The following is an 11,890-nucleotide window of genomic DNA, read 5'->3' on the forward strand; positions in this document are numbered from 1 at the left end:
TTCCAGGAAAAATGTGGACTGATTATAGGCCATGGAGAAGCTCAAGAAGGATTCTGAAAATCAAGTAAGAGAAGTGGATAAAAAATTAGGAAGGGAAATGAGAATGATGCAAGAAAATCAGAAAAAGCATGTCAACATCCTGCTAAAGGAGACACAAAAAAATACTGAAGAAAATAACACTTTAAAAAATAAACTAACTCGAGCGGCGGAGGCAGCAGCCTGGGGAAGTGAATGGTTTTACCCAGCAGGCCCCGGGTCTTCCCTCGCCTGGGTCGCCTCGGTGGCCGCCGTTTTCATCTTTCCGCTGGGCCATGGCGTTCACGTTCGCTGCCTTCTGCTACATGCTGGCGCTGCTGCTCACCGCCGCTCTCATCTTTTTCGCCATCTGGCACATTATAGCATTTGATGAACTGAAGACTGATTACAAGAATCCTACAGACCAATGTAATACACTCAATCCTCTTGTACTTTCATCCATGCTTTCTTCTGTGTCATGTTTCTCTGTGCAGCAGAGTGGCTTACGCTGGGTCTCAATATGCCGCTCTTGCCATATCATATTTGGAGGTATATGAGTAGACCAGTGATGAGCGGACCAGGACTTTATGATCCTACAACCATCATGAATGCAGATATTCTAGCATACTGTCAGAAAGAAGGATGGTGCAAATTAGCCTTTTACCTGCTATCATTTTTTTACTACCTCTATGGCATGATTTATGTTTTGGTGAGCTCTTAAGATGAGATATGCAACAGACTCAGTCCAGTTAAATGCATGCAAAAGCCACAAAAGTGAAAGGATTCTGTCCAACAAGAACCTGTTTCCAAGATTTAGCTTATGGAATATGATCAGTTACTTTAAAAAAAAAAAGACTACTTATTTTTAAAATGTTTCCACGTTTTTGATTTGTGGAAAGACTGTTTTCATATGTTATGCTTAGACAAAGAAATTAAATGGAATTACGTATAAAATGAGTATAAAATGATTACCTCTGGCATTGACTGGTTTGAACTTGTACTCCCTAGGAACAGCCATAATTTTCCGAATAATTGTATTAATTACTGACTGTCCTTAGTCTGTTAAAAGTTTTTGTTTACAGGAGCTTCTAGTAGCTTATTTTGGTTTTATTGAAATATTGACTGATTATAAACTAGCTATAGAGATCAAGTGCTTTTGAAGGACAGAAAACTTTGTATATGTGACCTTATGGGAAGCCTCATAGGTTTCTTCATATATCATGTAGATTACATGGATATATTTGCAGATATAAGGATGGTGGGATTTTTTTCCTTAACATTTAAATATTAGCCCTCTATATTGCATGACCTAGGGTCTCCCATAATAGTTCCATAAAATTCATATACTTTAATTCTTAAGCATAAGTGAATCTATTGAGAGTATATACTAAATTATCCTGGAATGCATTTAAAGTTATTTTAAATGGTTTCATTTGTAGCAGTCAATAAGAAATTCGGTATTCTAATTATTGTTACAATCTAGTGATAAAAGGTATTCTTAAGGACTTCCAAGTTATACCTAAGATGTTCAGAACAGAAAATGAGAGAGAACATTGTGTAACTATCCTGCTCTTCCTTAGTGCAATACAATAAAAGTCTGAAATTTAAGACTTCTTTTCAGTGCATTGTTTTAAAAATTGCAGATAGCTACTTAAAATTGCTTAATCTACAAACAACTATAATAAATGCATACGAGTTATATTTTTAAACCAGTATTATGATTCTTTTTGTTTTTAAATTTCATTCCTGACTCTAAAAGGGACATTTAAAATTTCTAGGCACATTAATCCTTGATTTTCTTTTGTCATTTTAATGATATATGTTTTATATGACAGATTCATGAAATTGCTGGTTTTTTCACATTTTTTGAGGGTTTAAAATGGCACTTTAAAATTTTTTTCAATGTTTTTTTTTAAATAAACTGATTTCTGGTAAAAATTCTTTTATCTAGACTGCTGCCTTCTCATCTGTAGTAGGTTTTATAAATCATAGTCACTTCAAGTTTTAATAAATGTCTTTGTGATTTAACTGGCATCAGAAAGTTGAGGCAAGTGTATATAGAGTGACTTCTTAGACTTTGGAATAACCTAAGTTATTTTAACACATTAAAATAAATACAACTTTTCATAAAGTGATGAAAAAAAATAAACTAACTCAAATGGCAAAAGAGGTCCAAAAAGCCAATGAGTAGGAGAATGCCTTATAAAGCTAAATTGCCCAGATGGAAAAGGAATTTCAAAAACTCACTGAAGAGAATAATTTTTTCAAAATTAGATTGGAGCAAATGGAAGCTAATGACTTTATGAGAAATCAAGATACTATAAAACAGATCCAAACAAATGAAAAAAAAAAAGAAGGCAATGTAAAACATCTCATTGGAAAAACCACTGACCTGGAAAATAGATCCAGGAGAGATAATTTAAATTTAATTGGACTACCTGAAAGCCACGATCAAAAAAAGAGCCTAGAAATCATCCTTTAAGAAATACTCAAGGAAAATTGCCTTGATGTTTTAGAACCAGAGGGCAAAATAGAAATTGAAAGAATTCACCGATCATCTCTTGAAAAAGATCCCAAAAAGAAAACTCCTAGAAATATCATAGCCAAATTCCAGAGTTCCCAGGTCAAGGAGAAAATATTACAAGCTGTCAGGAAGAAACAATTTGAGTATTGTGGAAACACAATCAGGATAACACAAGATCTAGCAGCTTCTACATTAAGGGATCAAAGAGCTTGGAATATGATATTCCAGAGGTCAAAGGAGCTAGGATTAAAACCAAGAATCATCAAGAAATACCCAGCAAAACTGAGTATAATGCTTCAGGGGAAAAATACGGTCATTCAATGAAATAGAGGATTTTCAAATATTCTTGATGTAAAAACCAGAACTGAACAGAAAATTTGACTTTCAAATACAAGAATCAAGAGAAGCATGAGAAGGTAAACAGGAAAAAGATATCATAAGGAACTTATTAAAGTTGAACTATTTACATTCCTACATGGAAAAACAATAATTGTAACTTATGAGACATTTCTCAGTATGAGGATAATTGAAGGGAATATATATATATATGTATACATACCTATATATATGTATAGTAGGGTGTATGTATTATATATACATATAAATATACACATATAAATACATATGTGAGCGTGTGTATATGTGTGTACAGGTATACATAGACAGAGGGTGGAGGTTCAGTTGAATAGGAAGGGATGATATCTAAAAAATAAAATTAAGAGGTGAGAGAGGAATATAATGAGAGAAGGAGAAAGGGAGAGATAGAATAGGGTAAATTATCTTATATGAAATAGGCAAGAGAAAACTGTTACATTGGAGGGTGAGAGCAGGAAGGTGAAAGGGAATGGGTCAACCTTACTCTCATTGAATTTGGCTTAAGGAGGGAATAACATTCACACTCAATTAGTTGTCTTACCCTATAGGAAAGCAGGGGGTTAGGGGATAAGAGGGGGGATGATGGAAGGGAGGGCAGACTGTTGGAGAGGGTAGTTAGAAGCAAATACTTTTGAAAAGGGACAGGATCAAAGTAGAAAATAGAATAAGTGGGGGGCGGGATAGGATGGAGGGAAATAGTTTTTCACAATATAACTACCATGGAAATGTTTTGCATAAATACACATGTACAATCTATATTGAATTGCTTATCTTCCCAGTGGGAGTGGGTGAGGAATGAAGAAGCAAAAAAATCTGGAAATCAAAGTTTTAAAAACAAATGTTAAAAAATTGTTTTTTACATGCAACTGGGAAATAAATAAGATACACAGGCATTGGGGTATAGAAATCCATCTTGCCCTACTAGAAAGTTAGAGGGGGGATGGGGGAGAATATGAGAGAAGAGATTGGGGGAAGGCATATTCAGTAGGCTCAGTATCTTGGGGTGGGGGTAGGGAAAAGACAGGGAGAAAGTTTGTAACTCAAAATCTTGTGGAAATGAATGCTGAAAACTAAAAATAAAATTTTTAAAAATAAAAAATTATGCTAATATTTAAAAAGTTTTCTCAATATGTGGCCATCATCATACCGATGAGAGTCCCCATGTCTTTCAAGATCATTTGTCTTCACCATATTGTTGTATGATCTGTTCCCTTGGTTCTGCTTCCTTCCCTCTGCATCAGTTCATGTAAGTCTTCCCAGTTTCTTCTGAGCATCCTGCCAGTGGTTTCTTATAGCTCCATAGTATTCCATAGAAAATCACAGACCACAACTTGTTCGGCCATTCCCCAGTTGATGGGCATCCCTCTTATTCCCTTTCTTTGCCATATCACAAAGAACTGTTATCAATCTCGCGCACAGCCTTAAAGCTTGTTTTGCTTAGAACTAGTCAAGCCTTCGTTTAATGTAACTTCCCTCTTCTTCCCCCTCCCCCAATGCCTCCATTCTCCAATGTCTCTCTCCCTTTCTCCCCTATTTCGCTAAGTGAAATGTATTTCTGTACCCAACTACAGTGTGTGTGTCCTTCCTTTGACCGCTTCAGATGAAGGGCAGGTCAGGTGTCACCCCTGCCCCTCTTTGTATAGAAGTTACCTGTTCACCCGGATTAGAGATCGTTTCCCCGAACCCTTCTCCCAGAACATTGCTCTTCCCGTCCTTTTCGGCCTTCTCCGGGGCCCACCACGCCCTAACGCCTCCTTCCAGGGCTCCTGATGCCCAGAGGGCTGGGGGAGACACGTAGACCCCCTCCCTGTCCTTGTTCAGTCCTCGCTCGGTCCCTTACATCGGTCGTTTGCTTGACGCCCCTTCGTGCTTCCCTTAGGCCCCGTGTTTGAACCCCTACGCCACCGAGAAGCCCCTTCAGCCAGGGGGTCTTCGCGTCTTCTCCCCCACCCCTTTTTCGGGCTGTCTACCTCCCGCGGCGCCGGCTGCCTTTCTGCTTGGGGTCTCCCTGCCTTTAGATGTTGGCTTGCCTTGGCAATGCCATCTCTTGGCAGTGGGACACCGCTGCCACCTGGTGGCAGAGGTGGGAATGGGATGCATCAGGAGCCGCCAAGCTACGACCCTCAGTGGCCGCCCATGCCGGGAGGAAGGGGGTCCGCCCGAACCGCCAGACTGTGACCAGGAAGAGGAGCGAGCGCGGGGCTCCCCTTTCTACGGCATTCCGAAGTTCGCTGGCCGGGAGGGACTGTAGTCCTCATTTTACAGGTGGGGAAACTGAGGTTCAGAGAGCTCTCACCGGCTCTGAGCCAGAGCTGGAAGGGGTCTTGGAGGCCGAGCAGTCGGCCTCCTTCATTTTCCAGAGAAGGAAACTGAGGCCCAAGGAGGAGGAAGCCATCATGGAATCCTTGTCCCTAGATACGGCTCCATTGCAAAGGGGACAGAAGACTGGACCAGGAGTCAGGGAAACCTGAGTTAAAATCCAGGCCCATATACTCACTATGCTAAGGGCACATCACCAAAGAATTTAAAAGAAAACTCTGCCTCAGTTTCACCAACTGTGAAACGAGGGTTAATAATAGTGCCTGCCAAAAAAGGATTGTTGGATCTACCGAGACAATATTTGTAAAGTGTCTAGCACGCTCCGCTGGTTTCCTTCCTTCATTTTACAGCATCTGAGGAATCTGAGGCCCAGGGTAGAATCAGAAGCAAAACCTGAGCCTCTGCCTCTGACCCTGAAGCCAGCCTCTTTGCCTACACCACACTGCAGTGACTTATCCAAGATCTCATTGATTTCTAAGTGGAAGAACTGCATTTAAGTCTGAAGACACCAAGCCCAGGGGTCTCTCTACTGCACCGTACTGCCTGTATTTTTAACAACAAATATTTTTATAACAGTTAATAACTTACATACAAATGAATTTTATAATCAGATAACAATAAAAGGCAATAATACAGTTTATTTGTTGGGGGGGGGGGCTTCTTTTTATCCCCCAGTGCTTAGCATAGTGTTTGAACACATAGTAGGTGCTTCATACATGCCAGCCGACTGACCCACCATGCTTTCATTATCCTCAACATTACCCATGTACCCCCTCTCACTTGCTGCACACACCCTGCTGATCCTTTGCTGAAGTCTACCATTCCAACCTCCCTCACATCTCACATCCAACTCCTCTCCCCTCTCGTAGCCATCACCCCTTGCCTGGATTGTTCCCGTAGCCCTGTTATTTATTCCCTGCTTCCAATCACTCCTTTCTCCAATTCCCCCTCCCCTCCACCAGTTGCCATCATTTTCCTAAAGGGAATTTCATCCCCCCCTTCCTAAGGGACTCCCAGCTTTCTTTTACCTCCAGGATCAAAGCCCTCCCTATCTTGACCCTTCATCCCTTTCCAACCCCCTTCTATATGACAAATGTATTGCTTGTTAGTGCTCACACAGGGGCAAAAGGAAGGGAATGAGTGTGTGTGCATATGTGTGTGTGTATAACACGAATATTTATACATACATACATACATACACACACACACACATATATAATGGGCTATGTCATTTGAGCCTCACAACAATCCTTTATGGTGGGTGCTATCATCATCCCCATTTTATAGTTAAGGAAATTGAGGGAGCAGTAATTAAATTACTTGCCCAGAGTCACACAGCTAGGAAGTATCTGGAGGTCAGATTTAACCTGAAGCCTTCCCAACTCTGCTTCGCTCTCTGGCTTTTGCCCTTATCAGCCCTCAGAACCTGGAATGCTCTCCCTTCCTCTCTTGCCCCTTAGGGTTTCCCTGTTTCTCTATGACTTGATGCCCTCTTCTCCAGGAAGCCCTTTGGAATTCTTCCATGTCCAGTGGCTAGTGCCCTCTGCCCCCAAACTATCTTGTACTGATTTGATGTGTTCTCGGTACATACTGATGGAATAGGTGCCTAGGGCCATTCTTTCACTGGCAAGCTGGGTCCCCAGAGGATGGGACTCTAGAGGAGATCCTGGGGGTTGCTGGGGAGAGTGTTCTAGCATGATAGCTCCGAGCCCCCAACAGTGTGCCTCTCCCCCCACTCATCAGTCAGACTTCATTAGCATTTAGAAAGGGGTGTTTACTAGGGTGACAATATAGTTGAATATATTTTTATATATATTATATATAGTTTCAATATAGTTGAAAGTATTGCTCCCCAAAGTCTGGGGCACCCTCTCTTACCAGAACACATCACACATACAATCCAGGGCTCAAGCTCAGAGACTATAGGTAACTCAGCTCCTGGTGGCTGGGAACACCCTTGCTCCCTGTGGAGTACTCATGACCTACACGTGCATGGGGTAGCTTCTGTAAAACAGTGAAGATGGCCCTCCTCGGCATGTCTGCTTTGTCTTTGGCTCCCAATGCAGTCACTGGCAGCTATTAGGCTCCCTAGTATACCAGGCATTGTGCTAAGTGTTACAGACACAAAGGAAAGCAAAACCTAGTCTTTTCCTCCAGGGTCGAAGAGTCTAAGGGGACATGCCTTTAGCTGGTCCAGGCACGCTGGCCTAGAGTCAGCCAATGTGGATGCCAATGAGAAATTCAAAATCGTCAGACAAGGTTCACAAGGTCTTCCTCAGAGACTGGGCTAGACTGGCTTCCAGTACTAACTGCTTGGATTCTGAATTGACCACCTGCCTATCTTATATGAGACCCAGAAGGCAGCCCTTCCTCCTCAGCCAATCCAAATATACTTCCTCTGCTACATCAGTCCATTTCATCCAGTGGATTCCAAGCACCTCTACGTTTATCAAGGGTTTTTCCACACCTTTGATCATTGCTGATTCCATGGTTTGCTCATACCTCTGCCCGGTGGGTTCATGGAAGAGTTCTCACCTGACCAAGCAATTTGTACCTGAAGAGGGGTGGGATGATTGGATTGTTGGAACCAATAGATTTCCCACCCTTACATGTATCCATCCACATATTTTGTCCCCTGTTAGGATGACATATTATTTCTCTTAGCAAGTAAACTCTGAGGACGGGCTTTGTCTCCCCCAGTGCTCAGCAGAGTGCCTTCATAGGGCATAGTAGGTCCTGAATAAATGTTTAATGAAGGATTATATTAAAACAAGTAAATTTTTTAAAGCATAAGGCATTATGAGAGTAAATGGGGAAAAGACCAATTCTTTGATAGCTCCAAGCCTTCAAGAGGGTGCCTCTTCCCCTCTCATTGGCCAGACTTAAGCACTTAGGAAGGGGTGATCACTGCAGTGACTTACTCAAGATGAGGGGAATCAAGGAAGAATGCCTGGAAGAGGGGAGGCTTGACTGGGGTCTTAGAGGAAAGACAGAGGTGCAGTGGCAGTGCCCCAGGAAGGGAGAAGATAGTGGGATGTCACAGAATCAGGAAAACCCAGGAAGGAGTCCCAGCAGGAGCGCTGCGGACAACTCGGGCCAGTGTGAGGCAGCTGAGGACAAGGTAGCAGATGGTCAGAGGAAGATTCCACAAGAGGATTATGTGAGGGCACTGGGGAGGGATTCACGGTGCTACCTCCCAGTGTCTGACAGGTGCTACATGGAGTGGAATGGAGACGAGATGTGTGATTGAAAGAACTCCAGGGTGAGGGAATTCACGCTTGTCAGCAGGCTGGTACCATTTATGCAATGGAGAAGTTTGAGGGCGTGAGTCCGGGGGCCCATCCAGTGTGTCAGAGGTGCCTGACAGGTCACATGGAGGGGCATCAGACTCACGCTTCTGGGCCTTGAAGGCAGAATGAACGGCTTGGTTGAGGGGTCAGGTAGAAGTTACTAAACACAATGTACCAGGACCTGTGCTTCCAGCTGGGAAGGTGAAGAACAGTCTAACTAGGGGCAGCCTACCTTATTAAGAACAGTAATCATCAGCATTTATGAGGAACTTTAGCGTTTTATCTCAGTCGAGCCTCACAACAGCCCTGGAAGCTGGGTGCTCCTTTTATCCCCATGTTACAGATGAGGAAACTGAGGCTGAGAAGTGACTTGCCTAGTGGTCTGTCAGTTGGTAACTTTGAGGCTGGATTTGAACTCAGGTCTCCCTGACTCCAAGTCCAGAACTTTATCCATTAAGCTGGGCTTAATCCTCTTTGGGGTATGTTGCAAAAAAGGTTCTTATTTGACTATGGGCTGGACTAGGTGACCTCAGAGTTCCCTTCTAAATCTAGCATGTTTTCTCAGGTCCCTCCCAGGCCCTGCCTCCCCCTTTTCTTAGGCCCCCCCCAGCTCTGCCATCCCCTGTTCTAAGGCCCCTCCCAGCCCTGCCATCCCCTGTTCCAAGGCCCCTCCTAGCTCTGCCATCCCCTGTTCTAAGGCCCCTCCCAGCTCTGCCATCCCCTGTTCTCAGACCCCTCCCAGCCCTGCCATCCCCTGTTCTAAGGCCCCTCCCAGCTCTGCCATCCCTTCTTCTAAGGCCCCTCCCAGCTCTGCCATCCCCTGTTCTACAGACCAGCTCTGACATCCTAATCCCTTTGTTCTCTGTTTTTAGGTGTTGGGGCTTTCAGTGTTGCACTTTGCAGGGAGCCAGGGATCTGTGCTATCTTCCTACAGGCTCCATTCCTACCACTAGGTGGTGCCATAGTGCAGAGGGCCAGGCCTGGAGGCAGGAAGACTTCTCTTCCTGAAATCAAATATGGCCTTAGACACTTACTAGCCACTTCACCCTGTTTGCCTCAGTTTCCTCATCTGTAAAATGAGCTGGAGGACATGGCAAACTGCTCCAGTGTCTGCCAAGAAAACCCCCGATGGGGTCATGGAGTCGCGTATGACCCTACCCCTAATCCTGGGTGATGGCAGGTCCCCGGATCCAGCCACAGCTGCCCATTCTCAGAGGCTAACCTCACCTTCCCCGTGGGCTCCTGCTCTCACACTGCTCTAGAATGTGGGCCCTGCCCAGAGCCTGACACATCCCAGTATGTTACAGTCCGGAGAAGCTCTCCACTTTGAAATGGCAGTGTGCCTTATGATTACAAAGCACCTGGCACTTCCCTTGTTCCCGGTCTGACCTTCTCAACCAAGACTCACATTTTCCACCGTCTCCCCACACTGTCACAGACACATTCATCACTTCTGCTAGCCTAGGTCCTCATGCCTAGCCAGAAGGGACTTCTCTCCCCACATTTCTGTTACTTTGCTTGGCCCTCTCTTCTGGCCTTACCACTGTCTGTCACACAAGTCCATGCCACCTGTCCAGACTGTGGTCTGGGCTCCTTGAAGGCAGTGCTGGGCACCCCATGTTAATTAGGTTGACTATATTCCCTCATCTGACCAACGACCTAGGCCAGGGGCTCTTAACCCTTTTTGTATTAGTCTGATGAAGCCGAGAAGCCCCTTCTCAGAAGAGTTTTCAAATGCCCACTGAGTTGCCAAAGAACTCCCTCCCATTCTACTGACATCCCGCTTCATTTGTCCCACGATGATTCCAGATCAAGTGGACAGGGCCTGATCTCTGAGGGCTCAGACTGTGGTAAATGTAATGCATCTCCTAAGGCATGCAACAGACCCACTCAGACAGGCCAGACATTCAGAAACAGGCTGCTATGATGGATTCATAGGAAGGCAGAAGCCTCAGGTCACTTCCATTCTGTAAAAATTAAGGGGGCTGGGGCAGGTAGGAGGCATAGCAAATAAAGAATGGGCCCTGGAGTCAGAAGACCTGAATTCAAATCTGGCTTCAGATACTTACTAGCTATGTGACCCTGGGCAAGTCACTTCACCCCAACTGGTTCCTCCCAAAAAAGGAAATAAGGTAGTTCTGTGCCAGGAGGGTTCTAAGGATGAAAATGCCTTCACAGACTGCTTTTTCAAACAAAAGATTCTAAACTTGCCTCCACAACTTGACCAGTGTTAGCCTGAGCTGAGGTGCCTCCTCTGTTTAAATGGGGATAACTGGTGCACTGATCCAAAGAGTGTATTTGAAAAGCTTAACTGCAGACCAGCAGATTAACTCCACCTCCTAAGATCACCAATCCTGAGCTGGAAAGGTCTGCAGACCATCGGCAGCCATCACCAAGAGTCCAGCAATCACTGGCCAACCAGGTGGCAGGCCTCACCATCCTCCCGAGTCAGTCACCGCAGCCCCCAGGTTAGACTCAGTCTTACCAAGTCGTGGGGTGGCCAGAGAACATCATCAGTAACACTGGCTGGTGCTTGGGAGGGCTGTGGGGTCTCCAGATGTGCGAATGGCATGAGGACAAGTGATCAGAGGTCCCAGGATCCTGAGCGACCAAGGCGTGATGTGCAAGTGAGTCCTTCTACAATCTCACTTATTTCTAAGTACTAGCATCTCCATTTTACAAACGAGGGAGTGACTCCCCCAAATCAATTCATCCATAAAACCTTGTTTTTTCTGTCAAGGGAGGAAGGAAATAAGCAATGGGAAGTCAGTCAGTGGTTTTCACCAGAGCAATTGACGAAGTTCCATTTGGCACCTGTGCTGGGTAGCCCAGGACAGAGACTGGGAGCAGGAAGGGGCACAGGGAGCCCACGGGAAGACACACTGGAGCTTCAGTTTAAGAAGCACCCAGAGATGTGCAAGAAGGCAGGGGCATATCCAATCTCCAATGATTTCCAGGTGGAGGTGTGGGACTGGGAACTCAAGGAAGAGGTAAGAGCTGGAAACCTCGTGGAGTTCGTGAGGGGTACCTGAGAGAAGCGAGTGAGTCGGCCTAGGTGGGAGCTCTGGGCTCCTTGCTCAGCTCCGCCCTTCCCCCACACACCAGGCCTGAGAAATGAGGGCAGCTGACATTGCTGTGGAGGTTTAAGTCTGAAAAGGGCTCATTGGGGCGTCCCAACTCTGAAGAGCCCCAGGTCTCACCATCCTGTTTACAGAGCAAAGATTCCAGCCTCCCAGATGGCCTTGCACTCTCTGCCACCTCTGTGGAAGGGTCATGAGTGGAGTGTGCATGTGTACATGCGTATGCGTGTCCTGGAGCCTCAGGAAACCAGTGAGACACTAAGATGAGGAAAAAAAACCCAAAGTGC

At 44.9% G+C, this 11,890-nt stretch overlaps 1 pseudogene; it reads left to right on the forward strand.

Annotated features, from left to right (window-relative positions):
* Window positions 1–208: 208 nt before the first annotated feature.
* LOC138171407 (protein cornichon homolog 1 pseudogene) lies at window positions 209–2,164 on the forward strand (annotated as a pseudogene).
* The last annotated feature ends 9,726 nt before the right edge of the window (window positions 2,165–11,890 follow it).

The sequence above is a fragment of the Petaurus breviceps genome, unplaced genomic scaffold (genome assembly GCF_028583685.1).
Source record: "Petaurus breviceps papuanus isolate PSGF00001 unplaced genomic scaffold, PetGlider_PUasm1.0 428, whole genome shotgun sequence".
Lineage (NCBI taxonomy): Eukaryota > Metazoa > Chordata > Mammalia > Diprotodontia > Petauridae > Petaurus > Petaurus breviceps.